The sequence below is a fragment of the Sus scrofa genome, chromosome 15, assembly GCF_000003025.6.
Source record: "Sus scrofa isolate TJ Tabasco breed Duroc chromosome 15, Sscrofa11.1, whole genome shotgun sequence".
In the NCBI taxonomy this organism is placed as follows: Eukaryota; Metazoa; Chordata; class Mammalia; order Artiodactyla; family Suidae; genus Sus; species Sus scrofa.
The window spans coordinates 38,084,782-38,100,164 of record NC_010457.5 but is presented as its reverse complement, the minus strand read 5'-3'; the positions used below and the strand labels follow the sequence as shown (position 1 = coordinate 38,100,164).

General features: G+C 41.6%; 2 long non-coding RNA genes across 2 annotated transcripts; one reads left to right on the top strand and one right to left on the bottom strand.

Annotated features, from left to right (window-relative positions):
* Positions 695-4,138, top strand: LOC100626264. Its single transcript, XR_299492.3, has 3 exons — positions 695-846; positions 1,341-1,432; positions 3,869-4,138. It is a non-coding gene; the product is annotated as an uncharacterized LOC100626264 (long non-coding RNA).
* LOC102158366 lies at positions 8,299-14,751 on the bottom strand. Its single transcript, XR_299491.3, has 3 exons — positions 14,658-14,751; positions 11,170-11,302; positions 8,299-8,511 (listed from the first exon to the last, which is right to left on the bottom strand). It is a non-coding gene; the product is annotated as an uncharacterized LOC102158366 (long non-coding RNA).

Below are 15,383 nucleotides of genomic sequence, written 5' to 3'. Positions count from 1 at the left end.
CATTGTAACCCAGTCATGTGTGTGTGTGTGTGTGTGTGTGTGTCTACATTCTTTTTCTCATGCTATCTTCCACTATGGTCTATCCCAAGAGACTGGATAGAGTTCCCGGTGTTGTACAGTAGAACCTCATTGCTTATTCTTTTTTTTTTTTTTTTTTTGCTTTTTTAGGGCCATGCCTTTGGCATATGTCGGTTCCCAGGCTAGGGGTCGAATCTGAGCTGCAGCTGCTGGCCTACACTTAGGCTTACAGCAACCCCCATCCTTAACCCACTGAGCAAGGCCAGGGACTGAACATCTCCCTCATGGATACTAGTCAGGTTTGTTTCTGCTGTGCCACAATGGGAATTCCTTATCCATTATAAATGTAATATTTTGCATCTACCAACCTGAAACTCCCAGTCTCTCCTACTCCCACCCTCTCCCCCTAGGCAACCACAAGCCTGTTCTCTAAGTCAGTGAGTCTGTTTCTGTTCTGGAAATAGGTTCATTTGTGTCATATTTTATATTCCACATATAAGCGAGATTATATGGTATCTATCTTTCTCTTGTTTTTATTCAGGCTCTGGCTAAGGAGGAAAGCCCCTCGGCTTTCACCTACCCTGGAGCTAGGTTGGGCTTGGCAGTAGAGCCAAGAACACGAGGTTTTATCGGTCATAAGACACCACGTGGCCTGGACAGGGCCCTGACTCAGCAGGCTCACCCCTGGAACATAGATAAATTTCCCTAGGCAGCCTCAGCAGGACTAGTCCTTACTAAAGACACAGCTGTGACTGCGTCTAAGATAGGTTTCAAATGCCTCTCAGGATCTGAAGGGAGAAGTCAGCCTTGGAAGACGAGTCGTAAGAGGTAGGTGGTGGTTTTCCTTCTATCAAGTCCCATTCTACTGAGTGCTGGAGTGAGTACTGGGAAAACCAAAGATTGTATTGCAATGGTACTTGTACCCAGAGTTGAAGCAGCAGATTGTACTAATTCCATGAGAGTAAAGGGTGGTGGGGGAGCAGAGAGTCATCCGCACTATTCATAGGTTTCCATAAAGTAAGTGCTCCATCGCCTCTAGTTGTTCTAATTTTCACTGTTATCATCATTATTGTTCTTTACTGGTCCTTGACCCATTAAGTGCTAACAAAAGAAGTCCCTCCAGCTCTGCGCTGAGCAGTGTTAATCATTGCTCTTGTTTATCTCACCGACGTCCTCAGCTTAGTAAATACTTTAATTAGCACTCTGGATCACAATTGGACATTCTCTTCTGCATGTAGGCACCCTGATCAAACCCATAAAAGAAGCAGCTCTGAGCTATTTTTCTTTCAACCACACTCCAGTACCATCTGTCTTCTTTCCAGGAATTTCCTAAGAGGTCCCTTCCGAATCAGCACAATGAAGCTGTTTTACCTTCTCATCATCGCTGTCTTCTTCATCTCTCAAGTGATACGAGGTAAACCCTCTCCGGCATCTCCCTGCCATACCTGAGTCCTATTTCTTTTCTCCAACCCACTCCCCTTTCAGAAGGATATCTCCAGTTACCCCAAACCAACGGAGGGATACTGATTTGGGAACAGTGAGAAAAAGAATTTCTAAAATTTAGATTTCTAAAAATCTAAAATTTGCATCCTTAGGCTGTCTGCGCTTAAGACGCTGAGAAGCAGTCCTGAAATCAGTGGAGGCAAGAATGGGAGAAAACTATGACCAGCTCTCTGGTCCAATCTGACACTGTACACGTAGGGTCTCCTTTCTTAACCCTCCATCTGTTGGTATGTGTCTAAGCTGAGAGCAATGCCCCAAATTTACCGCTTGCCTCATCCCAGAGGCCTTGTGTTCCTGTGTGTAAGAACAAGCAAAGAGGAAGATTAGAGGTTTTTTTAGGAGGAGATAATTCATATGTATGAGACTGTGGCACTGGGGAAAAAGTTACAGGTATATTTTGCCCCATATCTTGAGCACATATCTTGAGTGGCAAGGTTGTGAGCAGAGAGGCTAGGGTCTGACTCTCTGCCCCATCACACCCTGCATTGCAGAAGTTTCAGATATCTGGGACGGCTTGGAGGGAACCACCACCACTAGACTGGGGGGAGAGAAGAGGCTTGGATGGGTGAGTGCCAAGAGGCTGGCAGGTCACTGAGTGTTGGGAGCCTGCTTCAGGCAGAAAGTCAGCAGTTCTCCTTTGCCACCATATTGTGCTTTGGACTCATGCACCTTAGTCCTCTGTCTGCCTTTGCTCTCTTCTTCCTCCAAGAGTCTCATACTATAAATAAACTCACCTAATCAAATATCCCTTTTCAGGGCTCCTTGTGCCTTTCAGGGTGTCAGGTCACAAACCTGACCAATAAGGAGCTAAGTGAGCAGGAGCTGTATGGAATGCCTCCTTTCTGCTTTGGGTTATGGAGAGCCTGCTCACTGTGGACTCACTGGGTATGGTCACTTTGTTGCATCATTCAGATGAGTGAACCCCAGATTAGTTTCCTCACTGGGCTTGATTTTCCATCCAAGTGAAGAGTAGGTCCCAGTCTGTGCAGCAATCTCATGGGGAATAATAAAGAGAACTGGAGGATCCTCACACTGAGATTCTAGGTGCAGTACTAGGACAGAGATGTTAGTGGTCCCGGGTATGGGTGGCCCAGGGCTCAGAGCTCCTGGGTGGCAGTTGCTTTGATGGAGCCCAGAATGGGCATGAGCTACCTCACCAACTTGGCCTGGAGGTGGGTCTACAGGGCCCCTGATAAGCGAGCTCTCTGCTTGCCTAGTTCCAGTCCCTCCCTCACAGCCTGTGGGTAGAACAGTCAGGTTCAGGAAAGTAGAAACAGGGTGGAGGTCCATGAATAATGGGGAGAGGGGGAGTGTGAGCCCTCCTCTGGCCCTGGTGTTGACCCACAAGGGTTTAACCCGAGCCTAAATGAAGCAAGAGACTACAAAAGTACATACCCCTATCTCTTCACTGGTACTTAAGATTGGCATCATTATCTGACTTAGAATGTAAACTGCTTCATTTAGGCTCAGGGTAAACATTATCCTCCAGCAGGGTGGTCTTGACCCTGCTGACAGGCTGAGGCCAATGAGAGCCAGCCCCCCGACCACTGCAGTCTGGGTTCCAAAGTTGCCGACCTTTGCTAATGACCCATAGTGGACGGGCTGGACAGGAGGGACTGTGCAGGCCCTTCTTTCTCTCTCCCACCTCCTAAGAGGCAGGAAAAGCAATCTTCTTCAGGCCCAGCTTGGAGCCAGATGGTGTATTTCTTTTTCTGTTTTAGAAATCTTTCTCCTCTCAGCTGGTACCCTGCTTATTCTAGGTCCTTTGCTTCAGGAACTTGAACTGTAGATCTTTAGTCTTATTTTTAATACATATCTGCTAAGCCCTGAAGGCAGGGTTAGAGTCTAACCCTGGGAACTGTGAGTATTTGGGGCAAAGTGCATGAGTATATGTACATATTTTAGTAACTACATATTCAGAGCCTTCTGTGCCAGGTTAGGGCTGAAGTACTGTCTTATTTTCAGTGGGATCTTGCTCCAGGAAGATAAACACATAAAATTACACAATTTTAATGTGTTGCTTCCAAAACACATTATCTGACAATTCCACCAGAGCACAATTACAGGCTGTATGATATGTCCACCGAGAGGAGGGTTTGAAGTCTCTGATCCCAGCTTCCCAATTGCCGTACAAAAATTTCTCTTCATAACAAGTTCTCAAAGACTGGCATTGTCCTCCCATTTGACAAGCAGGTAGAAGGGGCTGAGTGGGGAAGAGGAGGTTTGTTAAGACAGAACACTTGCATGAACAATGCATTTGATGGATCTCTGGTTGGACTGAGTTATTTCTTGCCCTTTATGGTGATCTCAAGCCTGTCTTCCAAAAACAGTTTTTTTCTTTCTACAGGTTATGAACATGGTAAAATGGCTGGCTTATGTGACTTAAGTACAGGTGTATGCCTGAGGAGGAAAAAAAATTGTATTATTCGCATGCCAGGAATATGCCCTGGTAGGAGCTTCTGTTGTGTAAGAACAAACTGAAGAATCCATGTTTGGTGGCATTGCCCTGAATTAAGTCAACTGAAGAATTCACTTTCCATGGATCATCCCTGAATTAATGGAAGAATTCATGTTTAATGGAACCACATTGAATTAAATTGGAAAGTTGATTTCACTATATTGTTTTCTTTATTCATTGACTCATTTATTTTGTCTATACCCCTTGAACACCCAGTGTGTGCTAGGAACTATACTGTGACGGGGGTATGGGTTCATGATCTCTTTCTGCTAAGAAACTCACAATAGGGAAATCTTATCCAAGTTGTTTGAATCAAAGATATCATGTATGGTGAAGGTGATCTATGAGTTGGGTCTTTAAAAATGAGTAAAAATTAGCCGGGGAAAGTTGAAGGAAAAGTGGAAAAAATAAGTGTGTTCAATGTGAGGAGAACAAAAGATGCCAGAAACATAACAGCCATTATTAACTAGACTCCAGACTTTGACTTCATTAATTTTTTGTTAATATCACCTTTATATTCCAAGATGCTATCGAGGATACCACATTACATTTAGTTACACTGTTTCTGTAGTTTCTGGGTGTTGAAGACTTCTCAGGGTTTTCTTTTTTTGATAATTTTATCAGTTTTGAGGAGTCCATTGAGATCCTTTGTAGAATACCTTCAATTTGCATTCATCTGATATTTTTCTTACGGTTAGACTGAGGTTTTAGGTTTGGGGGAGAAAGATCATAAAGTGCTATTCTTAAAACATCAAATCAAAAGTATATGTTATGGAGTTCCCGTCGTGGCGCAGTGGTTAACGAATCCGACTAGGAACCATGAGGTTGCGGGTTCAGTCCCTGCCCTTGCTCAGTAGGTTAACGATCCGGCGTTGCCGTGAGCTGTGGTGTAGGTTGCAGACGCGGCTCGGATCCCGCGTTGCTGTGGCTCTGGCATAGGCCGGTGGCTACAGCTCCGATTCAACCCCTAGCCTGGGAACCTCCATATGCCGCGGGAGCGGCCCAAGAAATAGCAACAACAACAAAAAAGACAAAAGACCAAAAAAAAAAAAAAAAAGTATATGTTATCAACATGATTTTTTACTGATGACTTACCCTTTACCTAAGGCAGGTATTTCTCCACTGTAAAAAGTCATCTTTTTCCCTCTTTCCATAGAAGGAAATCACAAGCATCGGCCACACTTAATGGGTATTGAGTTATACTCCACCTCCTTGAATAAGGTGTATCTGTATAAATTAGTTGAATATTTCTATATGGGAGATGTGCCTCTTCTCTCTTATTGGTTGAGTCTTTTATATCAGGATGGACTTACATTTATTTTATATTTTGAATAATAATCCCATGCTCTGTTATTTGTTTTTGTTGCTCAAATTTTTCTAGCTTTGGCCACTGGGAGCTCTTTCAGTTGGTTCTTGAGTAGATTTGACCTACCTCTGACATTTTTGAGCACTTCCCTACATTTTGGCATCCTAGCAAAACTCTTTCTCAAGATGGTATCTCTCTTAGTTAGGGTGGTGTCTGCTAGGCTTCTGCTCTACAACACTACTCTTTCTCTTTGAAATTAAGTAAATTTGACATATTTTGAGATTATGTAAACATCCTGTTTCTGCTTAACCTTTTACCCGCTAATGGTGGATCTTGCCTGTGATTATTAGCATGGTATTCTAATGTTGATTTTATTTCTCCCTTAGCATTTCCAGCTTTACTAATTGCAATTATTCTTTAATGAAGAATTATCCCTTCTCCATTTATTCAGTCTTTCCATTCATATTAATATGAACCTATGACTACTTACGTTTGGGTTATTCAATATGTTATTATTTTTTGGATGAATTTGTTTCAACTCTTTCAGGTTTCTCTGGTGATCTTTTAGTATGTTCCATTTTTTGGAGCACTTCCTTACTTTCTGGAATTATAGGATGCTCTGGTCTCTTCTTGCATCTTCCCTGCCCCAAACCTGGAATCAATTAGTTCCTCAAGGATCCGTGGTTCCATATACTGGAAACTGGTATTTAGAAACAAAGATCTGAGCATTTCGTGTGCTCATTGCTACTGAGATGTCACTGCTTCCCTTTCCTCTCAGTGGCTAGAGATGGGAAACATACATATGAACACTAATTCGTTTATATGCACATCTCTTTTTCTTATTTCTTTATCTGTAAATTCACCTAAAAAAAAATCCATATTCCTCTTCCAGAACCACAGTGGTCCATCTCTTCTTCTTTTTTTTCCTTATTTATGACCTTTGTTCCTCCATCAGCAAGAAATTTGGCATATCATTTACAATGTATTTTCTCACCTGTTCAACTCTGGTTTACATATATAGTTTTAGAACTGCTAGCCCAGCTCACTGTGAGAAATGAATCCAATGGCTAGAGTACAATTTCTGGTAAGGCCTTTTTGTCTTTAGTCTTGGACTATCCAGCCAAAACAGTTTTTCTGAGTTACTTGGCTTAGTCCTTTCTTCCCCACAGCTTTTAGCATGGTCATATGATTAATACACTTTGATTCAGACTCAACTGTCTGCATTCTAGGTTTTCCATCCACATTAAGTTGATAATTTTTTAAATGTATGAACAGTCACTTCAAAAATTGGTGGTGTAGAGTTCTAAAGGGTTTGTGACTACAAAGATCCAGGAATGCACTACCACACTTCTATATAGGACAGCTCCACTGCCCCCTAATTCCCTTGGACTGCCCTTTGTTAACAACTCTTCTTGTGACCCCTTAACCCTGGGAGGCCACTGATCTGGTTTCTAACCCTATAGCTTTGCTTATCAAGAATGTCATGTAAATAGAGTCAAACAATATGTAGCCTTTACATCTGGCTCCTTAACTCATCAAGAGACCTTTAAAATCTATCCATGATATTGCATGAAACAATTTTTTTTATTGATGCATAATATTTCTATGATATGTAGGAGTTCCCGTTGTGGCTCAGTGGTAACAAACCCAACTCATCCAGACCCTGATTTGATTCCTGGCCCCACTCAGTGGGTTAAGGATCCGGCATCGCTGTGAGCTATGGTGTAGGTCACAGACATAGCTCAGATCTGGCATTGCTGTGGCTGTGGTAAAGGCCAGCTGCTGCAGCTCTGATTCGACACCTACCCTTGGAACTTCCCATATGCCATGGGTGCAGCTCTAAAAAGACAAAAAAAAATCTATTATGTGACATATCCCAGTTAATTAACTAGTTGAAGGACCTCTGTATTTACCATTTTGACAATTATAAGTTAAGCTGCTATAAATATTTGCATACAGATTTTTGATACGAACATACATTTTCAAATGGGAAACACAAGTTCAACTTTACAAGACACAAACTGTCTTCCAAAGTAGCCTTACCATTTTGTATCCCCAGCAGTAGTGCTGTTCCAAAATGGAAGATACTAAGTTATTGCTGAATATTTAATTTCCCAGCCTAACCAGCATGCTTCTACCGTACAACTCAAATCCTATCTGTTCTGAAAACCATCCTTGGGTTCTAAGAAAATGGTTCTAAATGAATCTCACTATTTGGAAAGGTACCTTTGGAGAGAAGGAAATAATCACAACCTCTCTAAACCCTGCTTTTCTGAAAAACAGTGGGTTTTTCTCTTTCATCTGAGTTTTGATTCTAAGAGTTGATACCTATGGGCCAACTTAAATCTTCCTGCTCCTCCAGGCCTTTCTGACCAACTTCTTTTCCTGGCTCTTCCATAATCAATTGGGAGCCTTGGCTTGATACCCAAGAGTTAGTTACTAAGGAGATGAAAATGAGAACAAAATCTCAGTGACTTTTCATACTATAAAACACACACACATACTCAAAGCTTTTATCCCCAATCTACACATTTATAGGTATATATTAAGAGGTTAGAGGTGGCTTGCAAAACCAAGTTACAGGTGCAGAAGCTGAGACCTAGGAAAGGAAAGTCTTTTTTTTTTTTTTTTTTTTTTTTTTTGGTCTTTTTGCTATTTCTTTGGGCTGCTCCCGAGGTATATGGAGGTTCCCAGGCTAGGGGTCAAATCAGAGCTTAGCCACCGGCCTACGCCAGAGCCACAGCAACGTGGGATCCAAGCCGCGTCTGCAACCTACACCACAGCTCACGGCAACGCCGGATCGCTAACCCACTGAGCAAGGGCAGGTATCGAACCCGCGACCTCATGGTTCCTAGTTGGATTCGTTAACCACTGCGCCACGGTGGGAACTCCAGGAAAGGAAAGTCTTATTCAAAGTTAACGAGCTGGGAGCTGGCGAGTGGTATGACCAGTTAGAATGACCCTCTAGTTCAATGACCCACCACACCCTCAGAAAGAGACCACGCAGGACCCATGTGAGTGGTAGTGATTTAATTAAGTAGAAATCAATGGTGGTTACTGTCACATGCTGCTCTGGAGTCACTCAGGAGCTGAAACTAGACTCTGCAGCAGTGTTTCCTCCGAGCTTTGCATTCTGCAGGCAGGATGGAGCACCCGTGGGTTTTTTGATGCTTGCAGACACCACCCATTTTTGGACACTGGAGGTATTTCTTCTTTTTTTCCTGCCCTGAAAAGGAAGGGGAAGTGAAAAAAAAAAAAAAAAAAAAAACAGAGAAATAAAGACATGTTTAACCAAAGCAACCAGAATTCATCTTGCATAGCAAGGATCTACAGTTCACAGGAACATAGCTGGTTCTCTCTCTGTTTGGGTGTGACCTGAAAGCTTAGAAAGTTTTTGTTTTGTTTTTGTTTTTGTTTTGGGGTTTTGTGGATATTTTACATTTTTTTAACTGTAGAAAAATATTTGATGATATAAGAAAATTAAATGAAATTCAGATTCTAGGGTCTGTAAATAATTTTATAGGAAGACACCCACCCTTGTTAATTTACAGCTTGTCTATGGTCACTTTCACGCTATGACAGAAATAAGTTGTCATGACAGAGGCCTCATGGCCCACAGAGCCTAAGATACTTATTACCTGGCCTTTAGAGAAAAAGCTTATCAACCTCTGTGGTAGAGTGTCTTTCCTTCTCAGATGAGGAAACTTTAGACCAGTCAAAGCAAATGGCTTGATTAGGCCACAAATTAGGAATAGACTTCATTTCACATGTTCTTCATAAAAGCTTCCTAAAGCAGCCTCTTCTCCAAAAGAACACAACCTCACAAGCACATGGCACAAATTAGACCATAAGGGTTGGCAAGAGCATGGTCACTCCTAAATACTATGTCTCCCATTCCTCATGCCTGAGAGGCCTTTGTGAATTGATACTTTAAATGGCATCAGTCCTCTAGTGACCTTGGGAGGGAAGCTGGAAAGAAAATGATAAGAGATCAATCAGGTAGAGTGACGACAGAGATTCAGAAAACAACATGAGAGGAGAGAGGTCCTGGAGAATGTCTGCAGCCTGAATGAGCAAGTGATAAAGAGCCTTGAGGAAACAGTGCATCAGGAGAGTTTTCATCAGAGTTGATGGCTTTTAGGGATGATGTTGTGATGGGTGGAACATTCAACCAGGAGTTGGGAGACCTGGCTTATGAGTCCTGCTCCACCACAAGTATAGTTTTCCTTGGGGAGCTGCAGAGTGTCCTAATTTTTCAGCAGAAGGCAAAATAAAAATAATTATATCTGCAATTATTAATTACATATGTTAATTGATATATTTATATTCACATGATAAGTATGAACTATTTTTTATTAATTTTATATTCATATATTTTAAATTATTATGTAAATATGAATGTATCCTTGTATATACATATCCACATCTACATCTTCATTTATATTTGTATTTGTAACCACATGCCCTCCATACCCACATCTGTCTGTCATGTACCTTCACTACACTGTTCACCAAATAGGTCTGAGACTTTACTTCTTGGCACAAAGTGGGATGTACCTTTGTTGAGGTTAAGTGGGGCCTGGGACTTCCTTGACTAATGAATTTTGGGGAGAAGTGATGCGTCCAAGCAGGGCTGGAGACCCAGGTTGCCAACATGAGACTTCAGAGCCCTGTCCTGATTCAGCACCCAGTAGCCTTCCCTGGGGTGGGGGAGGGGCTCCTCTGCCTGCAGGGTCTGAGCAGCTACAGTGAGCAGAGAAACCCGTGGCTGTGATGGATTGGTACCTTCTGAGCAAGAAATTAACTTTTGCTCTTTTCAGATACCATCATTTGGAGGCCACTGTCACCAGGGCGCAAGCTGACATGTGCTAACGTATGTGTGGGGTGGCCAGGGAAAATGCAGGACTCCAGCTTAATTTGAATTTCAGATGAACAACAAATAATCTTTTAGTATACGTATGTCCCGAGTGTTGCATGGATCATACTCAAGCTAAGAATATTTATATATATATTTCAATCAGTAAATTTGTTTTCTGGGATTGCTGAAGATGTAATAAAAACATGGATTTTAGAATCAAGCACATTTGGGCTTAAGCAAAGTTAAAGGCTTCACTATGTACAAACTGTACCACTTGAAACAAGTTACTTCATTTCTTGATCGATCTCATCTGTAGGATGGGGCTAACAATACCTATACTTTAAATATTGTTATGAATACATGTGGGACTTAAAAGTTTTGTTCTGTTGGTAAAGAAGAAGTGGTCAACATTATTTGCTATTATCATAGTGTTGTTGGTATTCATGTGGGAATGATTTGTAAGCTGTAAAGTCCCCTGATGATGCTGTCCATCACCATTATGACTTATGAGTTTACTACCAACCAGTTAAGGGCAATCATGGGGAAATATTTTCATTTCTTTTTTTTTTTTTTTTTTTTTTTTGTCTTTTTGCCATTTCTTGGGCCGCTCTCATGGCATATGGAGGTTCCCAGGCTAGGGGTCTAATCGGAGCCGTAGCCACCAGCCTACGCCAGAGCCACAGCAACGCGGGATCCGAACCGCGTCTGCGACCTACACCACAGCTAACGCCGGATCTTTAACCCACTGAGCAAGGGCAGGGATTGAACCCACAACCTCATCATTCCTAGTCAGATTCATTAACCACTGCGCCACCACGGGAACTCCTTATTTTCATTTCTTTAAGCTTCTTTTTACTTATTTATACAATGGGGCATGTTGTGCACGCTACACTTCTTTCAGCTCTGATGTTATTCCGTTGTTATGTATTTCATCGCATCACTGGATGATGAACCATCTTGACTCTCCCTAATCCAGGCTCCAAGGTCATCCAGCATATCATTTTACCAGTTGGATCCACAGCTTACCTGATGTTGTCTGGATAAGACACACAAGGAAGAGAAAGAGAAGGTATAGTAGTCTCATAATGTGAAATGAATTTTCAGGATTCCAGGTAGAACCTGCAGTGTCTGATGGTGCACATCAGTGGAAGATGATGATCTAGGAAAGAGTTTGAAAAGGTCATCTAGAGATAACCAGCTTATATTCCTGCTGAAGAAGCTCGGTGAGGGCCTGGGTATGATTTGAGGATATTTCATCTATGGACAGGTAGTCACAGACCTGTGTCTGTCTGTCACAAAGGAAGAAGTTTACAGAAAGTCGGCATTTCCCAGTTGATTCTTGCTTCTGCTTATGGCTCTGAGCTTTGGTGCCTTTTTTTATTTTTTGAGAAAAGAAATCATTAAAAACTGAATTCTTTTTCAAATTATCCATTTATTCATTCACCTTTATGGCATGTCTCTGTACCTATCTGTTTTCACTTTTGGAATAAAAAAATCACATCATCCCACGCCTTTTAGATTTAGAAAAGGAAAAGAATTTTTGGAAATTGAAATAAACTTCTCTCCTTTTTCACTCGCATTTTTGCTGCCAAAATTTTTTTTAAAGGATAAGTTATCCATTCTAGGTAAGTTCTTACCATGCCAAGCACTTTACATAGACCACAACAAGGTGAGGCTTTAAGGGCTGGAGTATGTCTTGATACAGGTATTACATCAATGCATTCTTGTGGTAAATTAGTTAAAAGCACAGAAATACCTACAAGGTAAAGCATTGAAATTTCTCTCCATTTCTTCCTTATCTCTATCTCAGTTTTGCTTTATAGTGTTTATTTGTCTCTCTCTTTCACTGTATGTAAATTTCTAAAGTAACAAGTCCTGTTTTATTATCTCACATTCTCAGCACCTTGAACAGTGCCTGGCATAGAGCAGGTAGTCGAATATTTGCTTATATGAATAGGTAATCATAAGGAAGAATCAATTTGTGGGTGAATGAATAAATGGATGGAGGAAATTAAAGAAGGAGGAAAGAAAGGGAGGAGAGAAGAAAGGGAGAAAAGAAAGAAGGAAAAGAAGGGGACACTGGAAACCAGGGTTCCCTACCTATATGACAAAGCCACTCAGGTTGGGAAGTCAACCACTGGGAGGCAGACATCAAAGAAATCATCCAATCCCTGAAGTAAGCCGTAATCGTTGGGGTAATAGGGGAAAAAAAAAAAAAGGAATTTTATTTAAAGAGCTTTGGAGTCATGTAGACTTTGGTTCCAAGTCTCTATTCAGCCACTCACTAGCTGAGAGATGTTGAAAAAACATTTAAAGTCCTGTCTCTCCTTCTGTGCATCAGACGATGGATATGGTACCATCTTGGTACCATCTCCTGTCTCAGAGAAAGGGACCTGGGAGGAGTCAGTGGCTGAGCACTACTGCTCTATGCAGAGTTGTGTTTTTAACTAGGATCACTTCTAGGAGTTTCAGCCAAACCATGAAAAGGGATTTTAAAGCAACTACTGAGCCCTGGAAACCACACAAGATGCTAGTTTCTTCCATCAAGGGCTGGGATGGTTAAGGCAAAACTAAATTTGGAATTCCCTTATGGTGCAGAGGGTTAAGGATCACTAGTTTTTACTGCTGTGGCTTGAGTCACTGCTGTGGCATGGGTTTGATCCCTGGCCCAGGAACTTCCACATGTTGAGGGTGTGGCCAAAAAAGAAAAAAGAAAGAAAAATAAAACAGAAAGAAAGAAAGAAAGAGAGAGAGAGAGGGAGGGAGGGAGGGAGGGAGGGAGGGATGGACGTACGGAAGGACGGAAGGACGGAAGGACGGAAGGAAGAAAAGAGAGAAAGAAAGAAACTAAATTTAAGACTTTAGTGAGGTCAAATTGTGCTTTTTTAAGCCCATGGAATTAGAGGCTGGTGGTCAAACTTTGGCCATTTTTGGCATGGAAGAAAGATGGTGTTAAAAAAAAAAAAACAAACCTAGAATTGTAGATGTGTACACACAATTTCACATTTTAGTTATTTATTGCAACTATAGCTTAATAAATTTTAATGCTTTTAAAAATGATATTAAGCCTCCTTTAGCCTTCACTCTAGTAAGAGGGAGTGGGACACATTTTTCATGACCACCTACTATGTGTCAGGGATCTTCAAAATGATGCTTTAGTTCACCCAATAACAAGTGAGATATTTTCTTTCTTTAGGTAAATGCAAGTTGTAGAATTAGTGATACAGCCTAGATTTGAACCCTGTCTATCCACTTTCAAAACTTTTACTTATTTTATGGTTTTTACAGCTAAAAAAAATAATTATAACATTTTCTGGGTGAAGGAATGTAGTTATAGTCATATTAAGTATGTGCATGCGTGTGTGTGTGTGTGTGTGTGTGTGTGTGTGTGTGAGAGAGAGAGAGAGAGAGTGAGAGAGTCAGTGGGGAGTTGTGATTGAAGGTTTTTTACATGTGAAAACAAGCCTGCAAAAAATGCAAAATTTTTCATGGAGTTTCCATCCTGGCTCAGTGGAAACGAATCTGACTAGCCTCCATGAGGATGCAGGTTCGATCCCTGGCCTCGCTCAGTGGGTTAAGGATCCGGAGTTGCTGTGAGCTGCGGTGTAGGTCGCAGATGCAGCTTTGATCCTGTGTTTGTGTAGCTGTGGTGTAGGCCAGCAGCTATAGCTCTGATTCAACCCCTAGCTCGGGAACCTCCAAATGCCACAGGTGTGGCCCTTTAAAAAAAAAAAGTAAAATTTTTCAGATTTCCCAAAGGGATTTCAAAAAAAATAAATAAAAGTTTTTCTAAACTGCCCCTTTCTATTGAGGAAAGAAAGGACCCGGCATGGTGGACCATGTGACTAAAGGCTGGTGCTCCCTGAACAAATGGATCAAGTAAATTACCAACCAAACTGGGACACATTTTATTTAATTTTTATTCATTTTATTTATTTATTATCTTTTTACTGCCTCACCTGCAGCATATGGAGGTTCCCAGGCTAGGGATCCAACTGTAGCTGCAGCTGTCAGCCTATACCACAGCCACAGCAACTCGGGATCTGAGTTGCGTCTGCCACCTACACCACAGCTCACAGCAACACTAGATCATTAACCTACTGAGTGAGGCCAGGAATGGAACCCACATCCTCAAGGACACTATGTCAGGTTCTTAACCTGATGAGCCACAATGGGAGCTCCCACTTTTAATTTTTTGATAAGTATTTGACTCTTGAACTAAGTGGGTATCAATTTTTGTTTAGTGATAGTGACCTCAAAATAAGTATTTGTAGTAATCTGTTTAAGTCATATTTAATTCTACAGAGTAGCTATGAGAATTTTACTTCCTTGGCCCCAGAAATAACGCTTTTTTAACAACGACAACCCTAATAATAGAAAAGAAATTATAGACTAAAAGCTTTGGCTCACATTCTGATTTCCTGTACTTTCATCCTTTTTATTGACTCCCTAAATATGATGCATCTATTCCTACCTCTTTTTCAACCACAAGAGTCTCTCTCCTAAAAACTTACCTTGCAATGGGCTTCTCCACCTTTCTCAGGCTGGTCTGCTGCCTGTCTATTCATGCAAGGACACCTGAGAGCACCTGTCCATTGCCACATAATTAGGGGCCAGATCAACAATGGGCAGGGAGTGCTGAGTGAGGTCATGCAAGATGCATTATGATCTCACTGGTAGGGGTCTTTTGGGGGGATGGGAGGGGGGAACACCCAGGTTTGAGTGTCATCCCACTCCCCTGAGAGGGATGAGAGGAAGTGGGCATTGCAGACACTCCTTCCAAACGGTTTGCTGAAAAACAAACAATAAGCAACAATAAGATCAGGCTGATCAATGCTAGAGTGTCAAGGAAGAGAAACTCAGTTCTTTTCAGTTTTTAGGGATTCGGTAGAGAGGGTCAAGAGGTAGATCTGGTAAGAGTCTTACCCATGAGTAATTGAGAGAAATGCGATCCAGGACCCAGGCTGGCCTTAGACCAGAGCATGAGCCCATTAGTTCATGATTCACATGAAAGAGCCACTCTGTTCTTGCTACTGAAATCAGAAGTGTTTCTCCCATGCAGGAGTTATAAGAAGACACTTAGAAATGTTGTAGCAACCCAAAGCAGTAACAGATATCTCAGGGTAAAACTTAAAAGTTAAGAAAAATTGAGATCCCAATAGAAGATGATCAAAGTCTAATAAACAGTATAACGAAATCACACTTAAAATCAGATAAAAAGTGATGGTAAAATAAGCTAA